Source organism: Mus musculus, chromosome 5, assembly GCF_000001635.26.
Source record: "Mus musculus strain C57BL/6J chromosome 5, GRCm38.p6 C57BL/6J".
NCBI lineage: Eukaryota > Metazoa > Chordata > Mammalia > Rodentia > Muridae > Mus > Mus musculus.
In genome coordinates this window covers 144,971,070-144,983,726 of record NC_000071.6, presented here as the reverse complement: position 1 = coordinate 144,983,726, position 12,657 = coordinate 144,971,070, and positions in this window count along the sequence as shown.

The window sequence follows — 12,657 nt, the reverse complement described above, 5'->3', positions numbered from 1 at the left end:
TTACGTTGAGTTTTAGTGGTTGGTGGTATCATTTTCTGAAACAGGGTCTCATGTGTTCCCAGCTAGCCCTGAAGTCCCCATGTAGGCAAAGCTGGCCTTGAGCTGATCGCCTACTTCTGTCTTCTTCAGTGCTAAGATGCTGGGCACACCACCATATCCAGGTCTAGTTCATACATTTGTAATAAATGCTTATGATTTTAGCTTTAAATTTTTTAAACTTACTTATTGTTATGTATATGACTGCATGTGTATAAATGTACCAGGTGCATGCAGTACCCAGAGAGGCCAGAAGAGGGCATCAGATCCCCTGGAACTAGAGCTACCAATGGTTGTGAGCTACCAAGTGAGTGATGGAAACTGAACCCGGGTCCTCTGCAAGAGCAGTTAGTGCTCTAACCACTGAGCCATCTCTTTAGGCTCTGCCTCCCACTTTGAAGGAGGAGCTCAGGGATTATAGATACACATCGCTGTGTCTAGCTGTGTGGAGTTTGGGGTTCTGAACTCTAGACTTCTTACTGTTATAGCAAGCGGTCTGCCCACAGAGCCATGTCCCCTTTAATTTTTATTGCATCTGTCTATCTACCTGTCTGTCTGTGTATCTGTCTATATATCTATCTATCTTTCTATTTGCTTGTGTGTGTGTGTGTGTCTTGTACAGCATCTATAGGATGTGTTTGTGTCTGTTCAGTACATGCACATGAGCCCAGTTGTGTTCACTCCTGTGTGTCCACGGGGCACTCCAGGAGGGACATCAGGTGTTACCCTTGCTGCCTTGAGACCAGAGTTCTCAGTAAGTCAGAACTTAACATCTCAGCTAAGATGGCTGGCCAGTGAACTTTTGGGACTGCCTGTCTTTGTTCCACAGTGCTGGGGTTTCAGGCACCAACAGCATGATGGCCTTTTCACGTGGGTTTTGGGGATTTGAACTTACATCTCCATGTTTGCGAAGCAGGCACTCTTACCCACTTAAGCCATCTCCCCCTCACCCACCCACCCGCCTTCTCAGCAGTGTTTTTAAATGAGTGGTGGGTCTTGTGTAGAAAACTTACATCTATACACCTGTCTTAGAGTTTTACTGCTGTGAAGACACCATGACCAAGGCAACTTTTGTAAGGACATTTTTTTTTAAGATTTTATTTTATTATTTTATGTACATGAATACACTGTAGCTGTCTTCAGACACACCAGAAGAGGGCATCGGATCCCATTACAGATGGTTGTGAGCTACCATGTGGTTGCTGAGATTTGAACTCAGGGCCTCTGGAAGAGCAGTCAGTGCTCTTAACCACACAGCCATCTCTCCAGCCCAAGGACATTTAATTGGGGCTGGCTTGCAGGTTCAGTCCGTTATCAAGGCAGGAGCATGGCAGCATCCAGGCAGGCATGGTGCAAGAGGAGCTGAGAGTTCTACATCTTCATCTGAAGGGTGCTAGCAGAATATTGACTTCTGGGAAGCTAGGATGAGGGTTTTCTAGCCCACACCCACAGTGACACACCTACTCCAACAGGGCCACACCTACTCTAAAAGGTGCCACTTCTGGGCTGAGCGTATAAAAACCATCACACCATCCAAGCACCAATTCTGAAGTCTAGAATAATTTTGAAACGGGAGCTGGGCAGTGGTAACACCTTTAAACCTAGCCCTTAGAAGGCAGAGGCAGGTAGATTGCTGAGTTTGAGGCCAGCCTGGTCTACAGAGTGAGTTTCAGGATGTCCAGAGCTATACAGAGAAGAATTTTAAACAAGTGACGGCAGAAGTCTGAGGGAGGGCAGCAAGATAGTTCTGTAGGTGAAGGTAGGTCCCATCGGCCTGAGGACCGGAGTTCTATCCCAGGACCCACATACAGATTGCCTAGAATTGTCCTCTGACCTCCACACAACAGGTACACACACACACAGCCTCATGAGTACACAGGTCTTAGTTTGGGTTACCTTTGCTGTGATTAAACTCCATGACCAAAGCAATGGTGGGGAGGAAAGGGTTTATTGAGCTGATGGCTCCACACCACTGTTCATTATTGAAGGAAGTCAGGGCAGGAACTCAAGCTGGGCAGGGCCTGGAAGCAGGGGTTGATGCAGGTGCCATGGAGGGGTGCTGCTTACTGGCTTGCTCAGTCTGCCTGCCTTTTAGTACACAGGACCACCTATCCAGAAGTGAACCACCCACAACGAGCTGGCCCTGCTCCCATCTGTCACTAAGAAAATGCCCTATAGCCCCATATTATGGAGGCATTTCCTCAGTTGAGGGTCCCTCCTTGCCTATGACTCTAGCTGTGTCAAGTTACACACACACACACACACACACACACACTCACACACACACTCACACTTTCTCCTCTGGAATTTCTGGTGTGAGCATTTAGAAGTTGCCTTTCTGATTTTCCTGTTTGCTGTTGCTGTGTTGCTGTGTTCTCTGCTACCATCCTCATTGTTCTCAGAAAGCCTTTCTTTTCTGCAGCCACTTCATTTGAGGCACTTGTTCATATGGAGTTCCCTCTCCCGTTCATCCAAGAGCCTATCTCCACAGCAGGGGAATCAGCTTCCTCCTTTGAAGGGAGGCCAGTGTTCATTTTTAATTTGATGTGCTCAAGTGCAAGGGTCCCACGAAAGATCTGTTGGCTCTGCCTTCTCTGCTCTTATTTGAAAGGTCCTCAGGGTGCTGCGGTGTGCCTAAGCAGTAGAGCACTTGACTAGAATCCCCCAATCAGTGACTGGAGTCAGGGTCCAACAATAGAACACCTGCATAGACCTCCCCAGTAAAGGGCTGAGTCCATCCAAAAAAGTACTGTTTACGAAAAAAAAAAAAGTTGTAGCTAGAGAGATGGCTCAGTGGTTAAGATCAGTGACTGCTCTTCCAGAGGTCCTGAGTTCAATTCCCAGCAACCACATGGTGGCTCACGATCATCTATAATGGGATCTGATGCCCTCTTCTGGTGTGTCTGAAGATAGTGACAGTGTACTCATATAAATAAAATAAATCGAAGAGGAGGGGGAGGAGGAAGAAGTCTTCATGCCGATTGGAGATGTGGGAAGGACAGCCATTGGGCGACCACAGGATCCTGGGCCATTCAAGCAGACGTCCCAACTATACAAGCTGGAAATTTTGGCCTGGTGTATAGTTCAAGGGTGGAGTGTGCTTAGCAAACATGGGGAGGTGATGATTTTTTTGTTGGTTTTTCAAGACTTGAGTTTCTCTGTATAGCCCTGGCTGTCCTGGAACTCACTTTGTAGACCAGGCTGGCTTCGAACTCAGAAATTCACCTGCCTCTGCCTCCCAAGTGCTGGGATTAAAGGCGTGCACCACTACCTGGCAAGATGAAACTTTTAAATTTGGCAACTGTAGACTTCGTTCTTTCTGTTCTCCCATTCTCTGGGCCATGCACCATCTCCAGGTCAAGTTGTTTGTTTTAGGGAGATTTTATTTTCAGGGTCCCAACTGGGTCCAAACTGTGGAACTCGCTCACTACTGGGAGTCCCTGGGCCACTCAGTACCATGGAATTTCAGGCTGGGTGTGGTGGGTGGTACCTCAGGACTTGGAAGCAGAGAGAGGACAATTATGAAATCTAAGCCAGACTGGGTTACACAGTGAAACCCTATCTTAAGATAGAATAAAACAAAGTTGGCCAGTGATGGCAAACACTTTTAATCCCAGCACTTGGAAGGCAGAGGCAGGTGGATTTCTTTGAGTTTGAGGCCAGCCTAGTCTACATACTGGACAGCCAGAGACACACAGAAAGACCCTGTCTCGAAAAAATAAGCAAGCAAACACAATCACCTCTCCTCACTTTTATTTATAGACTGAAGTTTAGAGGGGACAGATGGTTTGCAAAAAAAATACCTTGAAAATACTTGGGAGGCAGAGGCAGGCAGATCTCTTGAGTTTGGGGCTGGTCTGGTGTGCAAAGCAAGTTTCAGGAGAGCCAGAGAGAAACAGAGAAACCCTATCTTTTTTTTTTTTTTTTTTTTTTTTTTTTTTTTTTTTTTTTTTGGTTTTTCGAGACAGGGTTTCTCTGTGTGTAGCCCTGGCTGTCCTGGCACTCACTTTGTAGACCAAGCTGGCCTCGAACTCAGAAATCCACCTGCCTCTGCCTCCCGAGTGCTGGGATTAAAGGCGTGCGCCACCACGCCCGGCTTGAGAAACCCTATCTTGAAACACCTCTCTCCCCAAACGAAACAACAAAACATTGCTCGCCTTTATTTTCAGCACCTTAGGAAGTAGGCACAGTCTGATCTCTGTGAATTCTAGGCCAGCTAGGGCTAGCTAATGAGACCTTGTCTCAAAAATAACAAAACCCGTCTGTAAAAGCCTGCCATGGCTCTGAACACCTTTAATCCCAGTGCACACAGTGTGGAGACAGGAGGGTCAGAAGTTCGGGTTTGGGCTGGGGGGTGTGGCCCAGTCAGCAGAACACCTTGTTTAGCCTGCCATGAAGGCCTGGGTTCTAGCGACCGCACTCTATAAACCAGGAGCTGTGGTGCTGCTATACAATCCCAGTCCAACAGTTTAGGCAGGGGGACCGGAAGTTCCAAGTCACCCCTGGCTACATAATTTGAAGCCAGCCTGGGCTATGTGAGAACCGACCTGAAAACAAATGCTAGAGACCTTGCTAGGGTTTGTTCCCTCTGCCCTAAGGGTCTCACATAGGGTTCACCTCTCTCTTCCTTCTTCCATTCATTCTGTGCTTAGATTACAAGACAAAGAAGCATTTGTGGTCAAGGGTTACAGATGCAAACTGGTTTAGCAGGGTCCTTTAAAAGGGTGTTGTTCACCTTCCCTACGTGGTCTGGGTACCCGAGTTAGTCACCTTCTGGCTGAGTGCCCGTGCACTTGGACTCGACCCGCTGGGGTGACTGGCAGGCTAACAAAGACAGGAAGGAAGAGGAGCCTGGCAAATTATGTTGCCTTCCAGTGTGGAAAGTGAACTGGGACAACTCTGACCTGGCGTTTGCCCCCAGATTTGTCATAGCACATAGAAGAAATGTCGTTCTCATGGTGCACCAGGGGTGATAACAGCTGGCTCTGTGTGGCAGTACGTGACATTCCAGGCACGGTAGGGGAAGCAACCTGACTTGAAGCCTGTGTTTCCATCCTGGCTCTCTTCTCCAGCAGCTCAAACCCAGTGAAATCCTGGTGTCCCTGTGTCCACGAGTTACCTTACTGGTTGGCTTTTTCTGCCCTTCCATTTAGGCTTCTGATTCTCATCTGTAGAGTAGAGGGCTCAAATGTCAAACTCAAGAGTACTTATTCTTGAGCTGGGCATGCCTGATCCAAGAACTTAGGAAGACTAAAGCAGGCAGATATCCCATTAGAAAACCAGGCAACTACATCCAAAGAGCTATCTCAGGCCAACTAAAACTAATAAAACTTAAGAACAAAATGAATCAAAACATCAGAATCAGCCAGGCAGTGGTGGCGCACGCCTTTAATCCCAGCACTTGGGAGGCAGAGGCAGGCAGATTTCTGAGTTCGAAGCCAGCCTGGTCTACAGAGTGAGCTCCAGGACAGCCAGGGCTATACAGAGAAACTCTGTCTCGAAAAACAAAAAAACAACAAACAAACAAACAAACAAACAAAAACCCATCAGAATCTGAACAGCTAGCTTGGAAGTTGCATAATTCCAGCCCTCAGGAGGTGGAGGTGGCCTCAGGATCAGGACAGGTTCAGCCTCAGGCTCGGAGATGAAGTGAGTTTGAGGTACTGTCTCAAAGAAGGAAACAGGTTTACCCTTAGTCAGTGTTGCGGTACGGTAACAAAATCCTCAAAGCTGGATAACTTTATAAAGAAAGAGGACTTATTTAGTCTATGAGTCTGAAGGTTCATGAACCCACACCTGGCGGAGGCCTTCCTGCTGGTGAAATCTCAATGTGACTGAGGGTGTCATTTGGCGAGAGACATACGCGTTAGTTCCCGCTTCCTTACAGAGTCACCAGGATTCAACCAGGGGTGCTCCACCCAGGTGACCTAATCTAACCTGAGTCACTTTCTCCAAAGTCCCACCTCTGCCCATTTGGTGTGACTTTCCACTCTTTGATTACTTTACGGTGGGTAGTAAGCTTCAGCGTTGGAGCCCTGGGCAGATGCACGCAGATCATAGCCACTGCCTACCTCTCCTGCCTCTTGTAATGACTGATGCTGGGGATGAAGCCCTGGATTCGATCCCCGGTGCCTTGTGAACTTGGTGTGGTGGTGCATGATCACAATCCACGCATCAGTCCAAGGGGCTGGTGGAATTGTGAGGGTCGGGAGTTCAAGGCCATCCTCAGCCACACAAGGAGTTCCGGGCTGTTCAGGGTAGACGCTGTGGCTCAAAAATCCAAAACCTAAGGGGCGAGAGAGAAGTAAGTGACTGAAGTACTTACCAGGCAAGCACAAACCAAGTTCAGATCCTTTGAAACTCACATATGCCTGGAGAGTGTGGTGGCCCGCCTATAACTCAAAGCTTGGAAGGATGAGATAGGTGATCCTAGTGAGACTAGCTCTATCGACAAGCTCTGGGTTTGATTAAGAGACACTGCCTTAATGAATAAAGCAGAAAAGTTATTAAGAATGATTCTAGGCATCAACACTGGACCTCCACATGAATGTACGCATGCACATATGTGCACACACACACACACACACAGAGCTACATGTGTGCCCATATACATGCAAACATGCATACACATACCAAATGAAAAATGGAAAGAAAAAAAAAAAAACCCAAACCATTCCATATCAAGCCAAATTCAAGGATCAGTAATAATCAACAGTGTACTCGAGGATTCAAGATAAGACATTGAAAGGCTGGAAATGGAGGTCAGGGGTGAAATGTTTGTCCACATATGTCATGCCCTCCTGGGTGGACCCAAAAAACAAGCAAGAAAAATGTCCAATGTGTTGGTGTATGCCTGTAATCTCAGCTGGTGACGTGGAATCAGGTATATTCCTGGGGCTGGCTAATCAGCCAGCCTAGCTGAATAGGTCACATGAGACCCTGTCTCAATTGTTCAATAGATTTTACTTTTTCACAGTCTAACCGAGAGTCTAGAGAGATGGAGAGGTGGCTCAGCAGTTAAGATAACTGACTGTTTTTCCAGAGGACCGGGGTTCAATTCCCAGCACCCACATGGCCCTGCACAACTGTAACTCTAAGATCTGAAGCCCTCACACTAACATACATGCAGGCAAAACACTAGCACGCATAAAGTAAAATAAATAAATTATTGAAAATAAAAACCCAACCAAACAAAAAAATTATTTCAAAAGTAGGATATAGTGATATGTACCTATAACCTCAGCTCAACAAACCAAGGTAGGAGTATTGTAGAATTATTTTGGGAGCAGTTACTATACCTCCTTTAGCACCTAAGTATCTTGAGGGGGTTTCTGGCCCGCCATAACCCATTTAGCTCCCGAGTAAGTGACACAGAGATGCCAGATTTTACTAACAAGATGCTGTCAGTCTGCTGGGCAGATTCTGAGCTAGTCTAACCTGAGTAGGCTGTTAACACCAGAGAAATGCTCTGTTACTTGCCAATTTGTCCTGCCTGGAATGTTTCTGTGGTAGCCATTTGTCCTCAGTGTGAGCTTCCCTTGACGGCGTGCTCATGGTCCATCCTGCCTAATGGTGACCTCCTCTTCCTTTTTCCCTCGTGGTCTCTCTCAGACCCCTCACTCCGTCACCAGTCCTGCCTTCCTATCCCCTCTGCCCAGTCACAGGCTCCAGCCTTTTACTGACCAATCAGAGACCTTTGGGGGGCATTCTTCACAATACAATGCCCAAGTCACACTGCAACCTGGTCTTGGGGCACGGAACTCAGCATCTGAATACACAGTGCACAAGACCAACCCCCAACACAGGAGGACCCCTGAGAATTTGAGTCCATCCTGAGCTACATAGTGAGTTCTAGCCTAGCCTGGGCTACAGAGTGACAGACCCTGTCTCAAAAATAAGAGGAGGAAGAGGAGAAGGAGAAAGAAGAGAAAGACGGAAGAAGAAGTAGAAGAGGAAGCAAGGACATTGGAGAACCCAGGGCTCCAGCCAGATGTGTAGCAACCCAAGACAGTATGATATTGATCTTGATTCTAAAATGATGAACTCGGAGAACCAAGAGATAAACCAAGGAAGTTGATGACGACATCGATGGGCAAATGTTGCTGTTCCTGGTGTTGCTAGAGATCAGCTGACAGATGATGAGGCTGTGACCCCTGGGAGGAGGAGCAGAGGGCGAGTACAGGTCTCAGTCTGTCAGGAAGGCACAGTGAATAGCAAACTGCGAGCAGAGGGAGCAAGGAGTGCAAACCTGTAAAAAAAAAAAAAAAAAATGAGGCAGGAGGACGGATGTCTTCATTACCTGATGTGTCATCTTTCACAGTGAGGAGATGACAGAGTCTTAAATTGGTGAAACAAGACATATAAGAAAGGAGCAGCTGGAGAGATGACCCAAAGGTAAGTTGCTTGCTGCAAGAGAGCCTGAGTTCAAAGCCCTGGTACCCGTGTAAAAATGGGGCATAATATTGCATGTCGGTAGCCCCAGCAAGCCTGTGTCTGTAGTATACCCACGTCAGTCCATGAAGTTCTTTAACGGAAGTCCTGTAAACATCCAGGGCCTTTGCTTGCTAAACAATCTTGATTTCCAATGCCCCCATTCTTCCTTTGCTTTTTGAATTCTCAGTCACTCAAACCTGCCTCCCCACCCCACCCCCCTTTTTTTTTTTGCCTCAAACCTGGAGGCATAACACAAACATCTTCTGGGAAAAGCTAGCATACCAGAATTTCTCTCCTGCAAAACATGGAGAGAACTGGGGCTGGAGAGATGGTTAGAGCACTCAGTGGTTAAGAGTGCTCGATGCTCTTTCAGAGAGTCAGCGTTCCCCTCCCAGAACCAGTGTTAGTCGGTTCACAACTACCTGTAACTCTAGCTCCAGGGCGTCCAGTACCCACTTCCAGCCTCCGCAAGCTCTGTGTGCATGCGGCAATACATTCATTCAGACACACAAATACATACATAATTCAAAGGTACACATAGAACTTAAAGCACAATGTAGAGCCGGTAGAGAGCCCAGAGCAATCTCCATATTTTGTAGGGGTCTGTGGTGATTAACCCTGAGAACTTGATAGATTCTAGAATTACCTGAGAGCATTTCTAGATTGGGTTAATTGAGATAGGAAGATCTGCTCTAACCGTACACAGCAGGGCTCTGAACTGAGTGGAAGCAGCTGAGTTCATCTCTCTCTGCTTCCTGACCATAGATGCAGTGTGACCAGGTGCCTCAAGTTCTCCTACCCTGCCTCTCTGCCTCAGTAGACCGTACCTTCAAATGAGCCAGATTAAGCCTGTCCTTCCTTATGTAACTTTTTTTTTTCCAGGTATTTTTGTCATGGCAGTGAGAAAAATAAGTGGAGGGTGTACTCTGAGATGCATGTGGTACCCGTGGGTCAGGGGCTGTGTTCTGCTTGCTGCTTCCGAGATCACAGATGATTCCCTTAGACTGTCACCCAAGCAGGGACAACTCACACTCAAGGTAGCACTCCATCTGGGTGTGGTGACACACACCTGTCTTCCCAGCATTGCAGAGGCTGAGACAGGCTAAGCTAGAGCTCTAGGCTAGCCTGGGCTATCTAATGAGTTCAAGGCCAACTTAAGCTATGTAACTAGAACTCAATGGTAGAGCCCTAAGTTAGAATGCGTGATACTGAGTTTACTTGATAGCCCTGCAAAGTCTCAAGTAGCCCAGGCTAGCCTCAACATTATTATAAAATCGAGGGTGGCCTTGAGTTCTGACTCTCCTGCTTCTGCCTTTCAGGCACTGAGATTCTAGATATGAACCTCCACGTCTGGATTATTGTTTCTCCGCACATCTGTATGCAATATATGCATGTGTGCACTTGCATGTATGTGGGCGCAGTGTCCTGTCCATGTGCATGTGGAGGTCAGAGGTCAGTGTCAGCATCTTCCGCTATCACTGCCCACTTCTTGCTTTTGGGACAAAAACTCTGTGAACCTGGAGCTCAGTGATTCAGCTTCTCGCTGGCCATCCAGCCTTGGGGACCTGCAAAGTGCTTGCCTAGCATGCGTGAAGCCCTGGGTCACATCCCCAGTACCACATAAACCAAGCTTGGTGGCACTCTACCAACTGAACCACACCCGCAGCTCTCGAGCTGCCTTTTAGGTTTTGGTCCACCCGTTGTAAACCCACCAATGAGCTATTGATTCACATGGGAGGGGCTGAGTCTTCACTCTCAGCATCCAGAACTTTGCTGGAAAAGCCAAGTGTGATGGCTTGCTGTGACACTGAGCACCTAATCAGAGCACCCAGGAGGCTGAGGCAGGAGGATCAGTCAAGACCATCGATCGTAACCGTAACTTTTCTAGTGTTTAGATAACCGCCATGACCGAGGCCACTTATAGAGGAAAGAGTTTATTTTGGGCTTACAATTCCAGAGGGATACATGCCCATCATGGTGGGGAAGTGGCAGGCACAGTGGCTGTGGTGGTTTGATTATGACTGGTCTATGGGAATTGGCACTATTAGGAGGTGTGGCCTTGTTGGAGGAAGTGTGACTCTGTGTAGGCGGGCTTTGAGGTTTCCTAGTGCTTAAGCTCTGCCCAGTGCAGAAGGGAGAGTTTCCTCCTGGCTACCTTTGGATCAAGATGCAGAAACCTTTTTCCAGCACCATGTCTGCCTGCAGGCTGCCATGTTTCCCACCATGATGATGATGGACTGAACCTCTGAAACTGTAAGCCAGCTCCAGTGAAATGTTTCCCTTTATACGGTGTCTCTTCACAACAGTGAGAACCCTAACTAAGACACTGGCTAAAATAGCAAGGCAAAGGCTCTCATCTTGAATCACATGCTCAGAACAGAGAGCAAACAGAGAGGCTTTAAATTCTCACACCCTACCCCCAAACCCGTACTTCCTTCAGCAAGGCCACACCTCTGAAACCTTCCAAACAGCACTAGCAACCGGGATCCAAGCACTCAAAAGAAAAACAAAGAGGGAGGGCACCATGACCCTGGTCTTATGCTGTGGTTTAGGGCCTCCCAGACTCTGCCACTTTAGCAGCATGCAGTGTCTACCATGATTCTCTTTCTCTCCTTCCTCTCCTTCCTCCTCCTCCTCCTCCTCCTCCTCTCCTTCTTCTTCTCTTTCTCCTTCTCCTTCTCCTTCTCCTTCTTCTCCTTCTTCTTCTTCTCCTTCTTCTTCTTCCTCTTCTTCTTCCTCTTCTTCTTCCTCCTCCTCTTCCTCCTCCTCCTCCTTCTTTTGCCCCTACTTCCCTCCTCCCTTGCCTCCCTCCCTCTCTCTTCCCTTCTCTCCCCCTCTCTTTCATTTTTGTTTTTTCAAAACAGGATTTCTCTGTGTAGCCCTGGCTGTTCTGGAACTCACTCTGAACTAAAGGTATGTGCTACCCCCTCACTCCCACCCAATAATGGTTAGATTTCTAAGTGGTGGCTTTTGTAGACTCAGACAGGTGAGCAAACCTTTCAAAGCCAAAGGTGGTCAGATGTCATGCTGGATTCCTGTCACTCAGGAGGTGAAGGCAGGAGGGCCAGAAGTCCAAGGCTACTCCAAGAGAGTCTGAGGCTAGCCTGGGCTACATAAGCTCTGTCTCTTGGAGCAGGCTGAGGAGGCACATGCCTGTGAGTCTAACACTTAGGCTGAGGTAGGTAGATGGTGAGTTGGAGGCTAGTCTGGACTATAAAGCAAGACTCTGATCTGGAAAAGAAAAAAAAAGTAAAGCCACATGCTGCCTGACCTGACAAGCTGAGCCCAGCCTTCCGTGGTGAACGGAGAGGACCAACTCCTACAGGTTCTCCTCTGATACACACATCATAGGGTTTCTATTGCTGTGAGGAAACACGGTGACCAAAAGCGCCTCGAGAAGGAAAGGGTTTGCTTCCTCCTAGAGCTTGTAGTCCATCACCCAAGAAAGTCAGGGCAGGAACTAAAAACAGGAACCCGCAGGTAGGAACCGTCGTGAAGCAGAGGTGTTATTTTATAAAACAAAAACCCCACTCATTTGGATTTGTGCTGAAAGTCTGCTAGCTCAGAGAGGCAGAGAAAGCACCCAGCTGATCTTCCCACTCCATCTACGTCCCAGAAGGAAAAAGCACCCCCCTTCCTCCTCCTTTCTCCACCACACTATATTAAATATTAAATACCCTTCAATTCAAAGACCCTCTTTTCTCTTTCCTGAGTTTTCTTTTTCTGTTACGATTTATGTATTTATTATGTATACAATGTTCTGCCTTCATGTATGCCTGCTTACCAGAAGAGGGCACCAGATCTCATTATTGATGGTTGTGAGCCACCATGTGGTTGCCCGGAATTGAACTCAGGACCTCTAGAAGAGCAGCCAGTGTTCTTAACCACTGAGCCATCTCTCCAGTCTTCCTGGGTTTTCCTATGCTCACTCCCTGTTAGCTGGTTGCTTGCTCTGCCTCTTGACCTATCATTGACTTTATTTAGCTCTTGTTAAGAAACAGCTTTAAGGTGTGTGCCAGGGCTGAGCTACACCACAAAAAACATGTTTTTCCTGCTCACAGTCTCAGGGTTCACAATGTGGTCAAATATCCTGCAACACAGAGGCCATGGAGGAATGGTGCTTACTGGCTTGTCCTTCGTGACTTGCTCAGCCTGTCCTCTTATAGCCATCAGGACAACTAGGGGTGG